Raw genomic sequence first — 12,404 nt, forward strand, 5'->3', positions numbered from 1 at the left:
CATGTTGAGTCAAATTGTCACTGGAGATAAAAATGGGTATCCCATATCACTCCCGAAAGCAAGCGACAATCGATGGAATGGCGACACACAACCTTACCCGTCAAGGTCAAAGCCAAACAGACGCTGTCAAAGCGCAAGATTATGGCAACTGTGTTCTGGGACCGGCGCAGTGTTTTGCTAGTGGACTTTATGCCACGAGGAACGACAATCAACTCAGATGCCTACTGTGCAACTCTAAAGAAGCTCCGCAGAGCAATTCAAAACAAAAGGAGCGGCATGCTGACAAAAGGAGTTTTGCTCCTGCACGATAACGCTAGGCCTCATACCTCTCGAAAGACTCGGGATTTGATTGATTCTTTTGGCTGGGAAGTTTTGGACCATGCACCATACAGCCCCGAACTTGCTCCTAGCGATTTTCACCTTTTCCGGTACCTGAAACACCATCTTGGCGGGCAGCGCTTCAATGACGACGATGAAGTGAAAGCGGCCGTGAACTCTTGGCTGTCGGAGCAGGCGGCCGAATTCTTTGAAGAGGGAATTAAAAACTTAGTTGTACGGTATGACAAGTGCTTAAATAAACAAGGCAACTACACTCCTGGAAATGGAAAAAAGAACACATTGACACCGGTGTGTCAGACCCACCATACTTGCTCCGGACACTGCGAGAGGGCTGTACAAGCAATGATCACACGCACGGCACAGCGGACACACCAGGAACCGCGGTGTTGGCCGTCGAATGGCGCTAGCTGCGCAGCATTTGTGCACCGCCGCCGTCAGTGTCAGCCAGTTTGCCGTGGCATACGGAGCTCCATCGCAGTCTTTAACACTGGTAGCATGCCGCGACAGCGTGGACGTGAACCGTATGTGCACTTGACGGACTTTGAGCGACGGCGTATAGTGGGCATGCGGGAGGCCGGGTGGACGTACCGCCGAATTGCTCAACACGTGGGGCGTGAGGTCTCCACAGTACATCGATGTTGTCGCCAGTGGTCGGCGGAAGGTGCACGTGCCCGTCGACCTGGGACCGGACCGCAGCGACGCACGGATGCACGCCAAGACCGTAGTATCCTACGCAGTGCCGTAGGGGACCGCACCGCCACTTCCCAGCAAATTAGGGACACTGTTGCTCCTGGGGTATCGGCGAGGACCATTCGCAACCGTCTCCATGAAGCTGGGCTACGGTCCCGCACACCGTTAGGCCGTCTTCCGCTCACGCCCCAACATCGTGCAGCCCGCCTCCGGTGGTGTCGCGACAGGCGTGAATGGAGGGACGAATGGAGACGTGTCGTCTTCAGCGATGAGAGTCGCTTCTGCCTTGGTGCCAATGATGGTGGTATGCGTGTTTGGCGCCGTGCTGGTGAGCGCCACAATCAGGACTGCATACGACCGAGGCACACAGGGCCAACACCCGGCATCATGGTGTGGGGAGCGATCTCCTACACTGGCCGTACACCACTGGTGATCGTCGAGGGGACACTGAATAGTGCACGGTACATCCAAACCGTCATCGACCCCATCGTTCTACCATTCCTAGACCGGCAAGGGAACTTGCTGTTCCAACAGGACAATGCACGTCCGCATGTATCCCGTGCCACCCAATGTGCTCTAGAAGGTGTAAGTCAACTACCCTGGCCAGCAAGATCTCCGGATCTGTCCCCCATTGAGCATGTTTGGGACTGGATGAAGCGTCGTCTCACGCGGTCTGCACGTCCAGCACGAACGCTGGTCCAACTGAGGCGCCAGGTGGAAATGGCATGGCAAGCCGTTCCACAGGACTACATCCAGCATCTCTACGATCGTCTCCATGGGAGAATAGCAGCCTGCATTGCTGCGAAAGGTGGATATACACTGTACTAGTGCCGACATTGTGCATGCTCTGTTGCCTGTGTCTATGTGCCTGTGGTTCTGTCAGTGTGATCATGTGATGTATCTGACCCCAGGAATGTGTCAATAAAGTTTCCCCTTCCTGGGACAATGAATTCACGGTGTTCTTATTTCAATTTCCAGGAGTGTATGTAGAAAAATAGGTAAAAGTGTGTAGAATCAGAAAATAAAAGTTCTTTTACAAAAGTATTTGTATCTTTTTTAAAAAATAAAAACGGCCCTTACTTAAAAAACAACCCTCGTAGAAAGAACAAATCTGTAAAGTTCGGATACATTGTTAATAGATACAGTCAAGCAGTTTAAATATCTGGGTGTAGCGTTGCAAAGAGATCTGAGGTGAAACGAGCATGTGAAAACTGTGATAGGGAAGGCAAATGGTCGACCTGGGGGGATTTTAGGATGGAGTGGATCACCTGGAAAGAGGCCGCATGTAGGACGCTGGTGCAACCTATTCTAGAATACTACTCGAGTGTTTGGGATCCGTAACTAGTCGGATTGAAAGAAGACTCGGAAGCAATTCAGAGGCGGCTTGCTAGATTTGTTACTGGTGGATTCTAAGAATACGCAAGTGTTACAGAGATGCTTCGAAAACTCAGATGGGAATCCCTGGAGGGTTGGCGACGTCCTTTTCGAGAAACGCTATTGAAAAAATGTACAGAACCGGCATTTGAAGCTGACTTCCGAACGATTCTACTGCCGCCAACATATACTGCGCGTAACGACCCCGAAGATAATATACGAGAAATCAGGGCTGATAGGGAGGCATATAGACAGTAGTTATACCCACGCTCTATTTCCGATTGGAGCACGAAAGGAAATGACAAGTAGTGGTACAGGGTACCCCCCGCCACGCATCGTACGCTGGTTTGCGTATTGTCTATACAGGTTGGTCCATTGATAGTGACAAGGGCCAAATATCTCACGAAATAAGCATCAATCGAAAAAACTACAAAGTAAGAAACTCGTCTAGCTTGAAGGGGGAAACCAGATGGCGCTATGGTTGGCCCGCTAGATGGCGCTGCAATAGGTCAAACGGATATCAACTGCGTTTTTTTAAAAATAGGAACCCCCATTTTTATTACATAGTCGTGTAGTGCGTAAAGAAATATGCATGTTTTAGTTGGACCACTTTTTTCGCTTTGTTATAGATGGCGCTGTAATAGTCACGAACGTACATGTACGTGGTATCACTTAACATTCCGCCAGTGCGGACGGTATTTGCATCGTGATACATTACCCGTGTTAAAATGGACCGTTTACCAATTGCGGAAAAGCTCGGTATCGTGTTGATGTATGGCTATTGTGATCAAAATGCCCAACGGGCATGTGCTATGTATGCTGCTTGGTATCCTGGACGACATCATCCAAGTGTCCGGATCGTTCGCAGGATAATTACGTTATTTAGCGAAACAGGAAGTGTACATCCAGATGTGAAACGTCAACCACGACCTGCAAGAAATGATGATGCCCAAGTATGTGTTTTAGCTGCTGTCGCGGCTAATCCGCAGATCAGTAGCAGACAAATTGGGCGAGAATCGGGAATCTCAGAAACGTCGGTGTTGAGAATGCTACATCAAGATCGATTGCACCCATACCATATTTCTATGCACCAGGAATTGCATGGCGACGACTTTGAACGTCGTGTACAGTTCTGCCACTGGGCGCAAGAGAAATAACGGGACGATGACAGATTTTTTTGCACGCGTTCCATTTAGCGACGAAGTGTCATTCACCAACAGCGGTAACGTAAACCGGCATAATATGCACTATTGCGCGACGGAAAGTCCACAATGGCTACGACAAGTGGAACATCAGCGATCTCGGCGGGTTAATGTATGGAGCGGAATTACGGGAGGAAAGATAATTGGTCCCCATTTTATCGATGGCAGTCTAAATGGTGCAGTGTATGCTGATTTCCTACGTAATGTTCTACCGATGTTACTACAAGATGTTTCACTGCATGACAGAATGGCAATGTACTTCCAACATGATGGATGTCCGGCACATAGCTCGCGTGCGGTTGAAGCGGTATTGAATAGCATATTTCATGACAGGTGGATTGGTCATGGCCCGCAAGTTCACCGGATCCGATTTCCCCGGATTTCTTTCTGTGGGCAAAGCTGAAGGATATTTGCTATCGTGATCCACCGACAACGCCCGACAACATGCGTCACCGCATTGTCAATGCATGTGCGAACATTACGGAAGGCGAACTACTCGCTATTGAGAAGAATGTCGTTACACGTATTGCCAAATGTATTGGGGTTGACGGACATCATTTTGAGCATTTATTGCATTAATGTGGTATTTACACGTAATCACGCTGTAACAACATGCGTTCTCAGAAATGATAAGTTCACAAAGATACATATATAACATTGGAACAACCGAAATGTAATGTTCAAAGGTACCTAAGTTCTGTACTTTAATTTAAAATACCTACCTGTTACCAACTGTTCGTCTAAAATTGTGAGCGATATGTTTGTGACTACTGCAGCACCATCTATCACAAAGCGAAAACAGTGGTCCAACTAAAACATTCATATTTCTTTACGTACTAAAGGAATATGTAATAAAAAAATGGGGTTTCCTATTTTTTTTAAAAAAAACGCAGTTGATATCCGTTTGACCTATGGCAGCGCCATCTAGCGGGCCAATGACATCGCCATCTGGTTTGTCCCTTCAAGCTAGACGAGTGTCGTTCTTTATAGTTTTTTCGTTTGATGCTTATTTCGTGAGATATTTGGCCCTTGTCACTGTTGTGGTGTCACCGCCAGACACCACATTTGCTAGGTGGTAGCTTTAAATCGGCCGCGGTCCATTAGTACATGTCGGACCCACGTGTCGCCACTGTCAGTGATCGCAGACCGAGCGCCACCACACGGCAGGTCTCGAGAGACTTACTAGCACTCGCCCCAGTTGTACGGACGACTTAGCTAGCGATGCAACACTGACGAAGCCTCGTTTATTTGCAGAGAAGATAGTTAGAATAGCCTTCAGCTAAGTCAATGGCTACGACCTAGCAAGGTGCCATAGCAATTGATAGTTATCGTATGAAGCATGTCTCATCAAGAACGATGTATACAAATGATGGATTAAAGTTAAGTACTCCAGAAGCTACGTACTTTTCTTTATAGCATTCATTACGTATCCTGTTTCAGACCTCATGCCATCCTGCGTGAGCTTATAGCGTGCATTTCGGCTTCCTCTCATTGTGTCTAGGCTGTCTTGTCTAGACACAACAACTATCAATGGACCACCCTGCAGACACTCGTTTTATCCACGCTCTATTTCCTACTCGAACAGGAAAGGAAATGACAAGGGTACCCTCCGCTACGCACCGTAAGGCGGCTTGCGCATTATCTATATTTAGTTAGGGAAAGGTTCCGGATTCGAATCCTGACACTTTTAATCTAGCAGAAAGTTTCAGGTCAGATTTTCTCGTGAGCGGCCTGCGAAAGTAGATCGTGCAGTCGCTGACCCCCCAGCTATCGCACTGGGAAAATCGTTTCAGCCGTGCGGCCGCCGACCTCCTCAGGATCGGGTTGGTGGCGCCAGCGTCGGCCCCGCCGTGGCCCGCTACCCGCTACCCAACCGGTAACTGCCGGCACCCTGCACCGAGCACCCAGCCTCGCCGCCTTCTAAAGTACTCACTGGGCCGCGGGCGACTTCCCCCTCAGCTCTAGCGGCCGAGTTCAACGGCCCTGCACCAGCCAGTGAGGTCATTAGAGAGGGGACGCGTCGTTCTGCAGAATGGCTCAACGGTCTCCATAGCGTCATATTTCGGGCTGCGGATCGCCGCTTGCCATCTAGGAGAGCCTCAGCGAGCCCAAGCGGATGCATCAGTTGAAGCCCCTTCCACACGAGTGACTTTCGTGTCTCACATGGAGACCACACGGCAGTTGGATTTTTGTAATTTATACTAATTATATATGACGGTAGTATCTGTTCCCGAAAGAACAGTTACCGTGGATGACCATGCAGCTTTTGCTAGAAATGTAATGATAATTAAATGGACACCCTAGCTGCAAACAGGCGTTGATGTACGTGAAGTATGATGGGCAAACATCTATTAGGTGCACTACGAATGTAGTGGTGTGAACATGTTGGGAATGTGGGTCTCACGGGGAGCGTGCAAGGGATAAGTCCCTGCAGGCTCACAATCCACTGTACCCTTGGTGGCTCAGATGGATAGAGCACCTGCCATGTAAGCAGGAGATCCCGGGTTCGAGTCCCGGTCGGGGCACACACTTTCAACATGTCCCCAATGAAGTACATCAACGCCTGTTTGCAGCTAGGGTGTCCATTTAATTATCATTTCATTTCTAGCAAAAGCTGCATGGTCATCCACGGTAACTGTTCTTTCGGGAACAGATACTACCGTCATATATAGTTAAAATATGGCTTCCCGGCCATTGACCTTCTTGTGCGAATGCACACGCTATGCCCGAACTCGTACAGGACTTGGTAGATTAATCAGCCACGAGTAATGAGTATGATGGGCAAACATCTATTAGGCGCACTACGTATGTAGTGGTGTGGACATGTTGGGAATGTGAATCTCACCGGGAGCGTGCAAGGGATAAGTCCCTGCAGACGCGCTATCCTCTGTGTCCGCGGTGGCTCAGATGGATAGAGCGTCTGCCATGTAAGCAGGAGATCCCGGGTTCGACTCCCAGTCGGGGCACACATTTTCAACATGTCCCCAATGAAGTACATCAACGCCTGTTTGCAGCTAGGGTGTCCATTTAATTATCATTTCATTTATACTAATGTATAAAGACAAGTTGGTAATTAATATTGTTACGAAAAATCTCGAAAAATTATTCGCCAAATGATTTCAGATTTTTACGCGATAGTCTAATAAACGTCCGGACAGATATAGGTTACATCTTTTTAAAATATAGATGTGGTGTATAAAAATGTGGCAACGGCCTTGCTGCAGTGGATACACTGGTTCCCGCCAGATCACCGAAGTTCAGCGCCGTCGGTCATGACCGGCACTTGGATGGGTGACCATCCGGGTCGCCATGCGCTGTTGCCATTTTTCGGGGTGCACTCAGCCTCGTGATGCCAATTGAGGAGCTACTCGACCGAATAGTAGCGGCTCCGGTCAAAGAAAACCATCGTAACGACCGGGAGAGCGGCGTGCTGACCACACGCCCCTCCTATTCGCATCCTCCACTGAGGATGACACGGCGGTCGGATGGCCCCGATAGACCACTTGTGGCCTGTCGACGGAGTGCTTTTGTATAAAAATGTATGTACTATCTAAAGGGGAAAAGTCATTCGCAAAAATCTCGACAAGTTCTTCATAAATTTACTTCAAATTTTTATACGAGACTCGAATAAACAATCGGCCGGACATATGTATTATTAGTATGCATCAAACATCTACATCTACATTCATACTCCGCAAACCACCTGACGGTGTGTGACAGAGGGTACCTTGAGTACCTCTATCGGATCTCCCTTCTATTCCAGTCTCGTATTGTTCGTGGAAAGAAAGATTCTCGGTATGCCTCTTTGTGGGCTCTAATCTCTCTGATTTTATGGTCTCTTCGCAAAATATACGTAGGAGGGAGCAATATAGGCTTACTGCTTGACTCCTCGGTGAAGGTATCTTCTCGAAACTTCAACAAAAGCTCTTATCGAGCTACTGAGCGTCGCTCTTGCAGAGTCTTCCACTGTAGTTCATCTATCATCTCCGTAACGCTTTCGCGATTACAAAATGATCCTGCAACGAATCGCGCTGCTCTCCGTTGGATCTTCTCTATCTCTTCTATCAACTCTATCTGGTACGGATCCCACACTGCTGAGCAGTATTCAAGCAGTGGCCGAACAAGTGTACTGTAACCTGCTTCCTATGTTTTCGGACTGCATTTCCTTAGGATTCTTCCAATGAATCTCAGTCTGGCATCTGATTTACCGACGATTAGTTTTATATGATCATTCTATTTTAAATCACTCCCAATGCCTACTCCCAGATAATTTATGGAATTACGCTCTTCTAGAGACCTACGGTACACCGCTGCAAGAAGGGGGGACGTTCCTTCGCGAACTCTTTGTAAAATCGAACTGGTATCCCATCAGGTCCAGCGGCCTTTCCTCTTTTGAGCGATTTTAATCGTTTTTCTATCCCTCTGTCATCTATTTCGATATCTACCATTTTGTCATCTGTGCGACAATATAGAGAAGGAACTACAGTGCAGTCTTCCTCTGTGAAACAGCTTTGGAAAAAGACTTTTAGTATTTCGGCATTTATATGCATGGCGTATAAACATATATAAATAAAATATATGTAAAAGGGGAACATAGTCAACAATTATCTTGAAAAGTACTTGACCAATTTACTTAAATTTTTACACGATACTCTAATAAACACTTGAACGTACATACATAAGTTTCTCATATCCTCACTATTGATGACCCTAACAGATTTACCCATTCAGAATTGCCATCAAGGTCGCGTTGGAAAAAGTTGTTACCAAAAGTCTCGAAAAGTTCTTGACCGATTTAATTCAAATTTTTTAGGTGATACTCTAACAAACATTCAGATAGATATGTTGTTGTTGTTGTTGTTGTTGTGGTCTTCAGTCCAGAGACTGGTTTGATGCAGTTCTCCCCTTCTTCATCTCCCAGTACCTACTGCAACCTACATCCTTCTGAAACTGTTTATTGTATTCATGTCTTGGTCTCCCTCTACGATTTTTACCCTCCACGCTGCGCTCCAGTACTAAATTGGTGATCCCTTGATCCCTCAGAATATGCCCTACCAACCGATCCCTTCTTTAGTCAAGTTGTGCCACAATTTCTTCTCCCCAGTTCCATTCAGTACCCCCTCATTACTTACGTGATCTACCCATCTAATCTTCAGCATTCTTCTGTAGCACCAAATTTCAAAAGCTTCTATTCTCTTCTTGTCTAAACTATTCATCGTCAACGTTTCACTTCCGTACATAGCTACACTCCATACTTTCAGAAACTACTCCCTGACACTTAAATCTATACTCGATGTTAACAAATTTCTCTTCTTCAGAAATGCTTTCCTCTCCATTGCCAGTCTACATTTTATATCCTCTCTACTTCGATCATCATGAGTTATTTTGCTCCCCAAATAGCAAAACTCCTTTACTACTTCAAGTGTCTCATTTCCTAAACTAATTCCTTCAGCATCACCCGCCTTAATTCGACTACATGCCATTATCCTTGTTTTACTTTTGTTGATGTTCACCTTATATCCTCCTTTCAAGACACTGACTATTCCGTTCAGCTGCTCTTCCAGATCCTTTGCTGTCTCTGACAGAATTAGAATGTCATCGGCGAACCTCAAAGTTTTTATTTCTTCTCCATGGATTTAAATACCTATTCTGAATTTTTCTTTTGTTTCCTTTGATGCTTGCTCAACATATAGGTTGAATAACATCGGGGAGAGGCTACAACCCTGTCTCACTCCCTTCGTAACCACTGCTTCCTTTTCATGCCCCTCGACTCTTATAACTGCCATCTGGTTTCTGTACAAATTGTAAATAGCCTTTCGCTCCCTGTATTTTACCCCTGCCACCTTCAGACTTTGAAAGAGGGTATTCTAGTGAACGTTGTCAAAAGCTTTCTCTAAGTCTACAAATGCTAGAAACGTAGGTTTGCCTTTCCTTAATCTATTTTCTAAGATAAGTCGTAGGGTCAGTATTGCCTCACGTGTTCCAACATTTCTGCGGAATCCAAACTGATCTTCCCCGAGGTCGGCTTCTACCAGTTTTTCCATTCGTCTGTAATGAATTCGTGTTAGTATGTTGCAGCTGTGACTTATTAAACTAATAGTTCGGTAATTTTCACATTTGTCAACACCTGCTTTCTTTGGGATTGGAATTATTATATTCTTCTTGAAGTCTGAGGGTATTTCGCCTGTCTCATACATCTTGCTCACTAGATGGTAGAGTTTTGTCAGGACTGCCTTTCCCAAGGCTGTCAGTAGTTCTAATGGAATGTTGTCTACTCCTGGGGCCTTGTTACGACTTTCAGTGCTCCGTCAAATTCTTCACGCAGTATCATATCTTCCATTTCGTCTTCATCTACAACCTCTTCCATTTCCATAATATTGTCCCCAAGTACATCGCCTTTGTTTGGACCCTCTATACAGGGTGTTACAAAAAGGTACGGCCAAAATTTCAGGAAGCACTCCTCACACACAAAGAAAGAAAATATGTTACGTGGACATGTGCCCGAAACGCTTACTTTCCATGTTAAAGCTCATTTTATTACTTCTCTTCAAATCACATTAATTATGGAATGGAAACACACAGCAACAGAACGTATCAGCGTGACTTCAAACACTTTGTTACAGGAAATGTTCAAAATGTCCTCCGTTAGCGAGGATACATGCATCCACCCTCCGTCGCATGGAATCCCTGATGAGCTGATGCAGCACTGGAGAAGGGCGTATTGTATCACAGCCGTCCGCAATACGAGCACGAAGAGTCTCTACATTTGTTGCCGGGGTTGCGTAGACAAGAGCTTTCAAATGCCCCCTTAAATGAAAGTCAATATGGTTGATGTCAGGAGAGCGTGGAGGCCATGGATTTGGTCCGCCTCTACCAAACCATCGGTCACTGAATCTGTTGTTGAGAAGCGTACGAACACTTCGACTGAAATGTGCAGAAGCTCCATCGTGCATGAACCACATGTTGTGTCGTACTTGTACGAGGTGCATTTAAGTTCTAAGGCCTCCGACTTTTTTTTTTTTTAACTACTCACCCGAAATCGATGAAACTGGCGTTAGTTCTCGACGTAATCGCCCTGCAGACGTACACATTTTTCACAACGCTGACGCCATGATTCCACGGCAGCGGCGAAGGCTTCTTTAGGAGTCTGTTTTGACCACTGGAAAATCGCTGAGGCAATAGCAGCACGGCTGGTGAATGTGCGGCCACGGAGAGTGTCTTTCATTGTTGGAAAAAGTCACTAGGAGCCAGGTCAGGTGAGTAGGGAGCATGAGGAATCACTTCAAAGTTGTTATCACAAAGAAACTGTTGCGTAACGTTAGCTCGATGTGCGGGTGCGTTGTCTTGGTGAAACAGCACACGCGCAGCCCTTCCCGGACGTTTTTGTTGGAGTGCAGGAAGGAATTTGTTCTTCAAAACATTTTCGTAGGATGCACCTGTTACCGTAGTGCCCTTTGGAACGCAATGGGTAAGGATTAAGCCCTGGCTGTCCCAGAACATGGACACCATCATTTTTTCAGCACTGGCGGTTACCCGAAATTTTTTTGGTGGCGGTGAATCTGTGTGCTTCCATTGAGCTGACGGGCGCTTTGTTTCTGGATTGAAAAATGGCATCCACGTCTCATTCATTGTCACAACCGACGAAAAGGGAGTCCCATTCCTGCTGTCGTTGCGCTTCAACATTGCTTGGCAACATGCCACACGGGCAGCCGTGTGGTCGTCCGTCAGCATTTGTGGCACCCACCTGGATGACACTTTTCGCATTTTCAGGTCGTCATGCAGGATTGTGTGCTCAGAACCCACAGAAATGCCAACTCTGGAGGTGATCTGCTCAACAGTCATTCGGCGATCCCCCAAAACAATTCTCTCCAGTTTCTCGATCGTGTCGTCAGACCGGCTTGTGCGAGCCCGAGGTTGTTTCGGTTTGTTGTCACACGATGTTCTGCGTTCATTAAACTGTCGCACCCACGAACGCACTTTCGACACATCCATGACTCCATCACCACATGTCTCCTTCAACTGTCGATGAATTTCAATTGGTTTCACACCACGCAAATCCAGAAAACGAATGATTGCACGCTGTTCAAGTAAGGAAAACATCGCCATTTTAAGTATTTAAAACAGTTCTCATTCTCGCCGCTGGCGGTAAAATTCATCTGCCGTACGGTGCTACCATCTCTGGGACGTATTGATAATGAACGCAGCATCATTTTAAAACAATGCGCATGTTTCTATCTCTTTCCAGTCCGAAGAAAAAAAATCGGAGGCCTTAGAACTTGAATGCACCTCGTAGTGGCACATGTTATAGCAGCACAGGTAGAGTATCCTGTATGAAATCATGATAACGTGATCCATTGAGCGTATGTGGAAGAAACTAAAATGAGCTCTAACATGGAAATTAACTGTTTCCAGACACATGTCCACATAACATCTTTTCTTTATTTGTGTGTGAGGAATGTTTCCTGAAAGTTTGGCTGTACCTTTTTGTAACACCCTGTATACTCGTTGGGCCATACGGAGCACGATAGTCAGGTTGGTATCCCGCCACTGTAGAGGACCTCTACAAACAGGGCGCCACTGGTCATCAGTTTGAAGTAGGCCTTGTCACCGGAGACTGCTCTGCTCCAATCAATGAGATTCCAGGCCGAAGATGTGTCTGGAGACGCCCCGAACAGTGGTAGGACACTAACCCGACTGAGGCCCACTACATGGCCCGCCAATGGGGAGTGACGGTGTGAGGTGCCATTTCATGTCTTAGCAGGAAGGACCACTTTGGTTGTCATTCGCGACACCCTTACA

The 12,404-nt window shown here is 46.6% G+C and overlaps 1 protein-coding gene and 1 non-coding gene across 4 annotated transcripts in view; both read left to right on the top strand.

Moving 5' to 3' along the window:
* LOC126425318 (interference hedgehog) overlaps positions 1-12,404 on the top strand; it is a 602,807-nt gene that overhangs the window by 109,139 nt on the left and 481,264 nt on the right. The window lies entirely within an intron of this gene.
* Positions 6,057-6,130, top strand: Trnat-ugu (transfer RNA threonine (anticodon UGU)). Its single transcript has one exon. It is a non-coding gene; the product is annotated as a tRNA-Thr (tRNA).

This window comes from Schistocerca serialis, chromosome 10 (assembly GCF_023864345.2).
Source record: "Schistocerca serialis cubense isolate TAMUIC-IGC-003099 chromosome 10, iqSchSeri2.2, whole genome shotgun sequence".
Lineage (NCBI taxonomy): Eukaryota > Metazoa > Arthropoda > Insecta > Orthoptera > Acrididae > Schistocerca > Schistocerca serialis.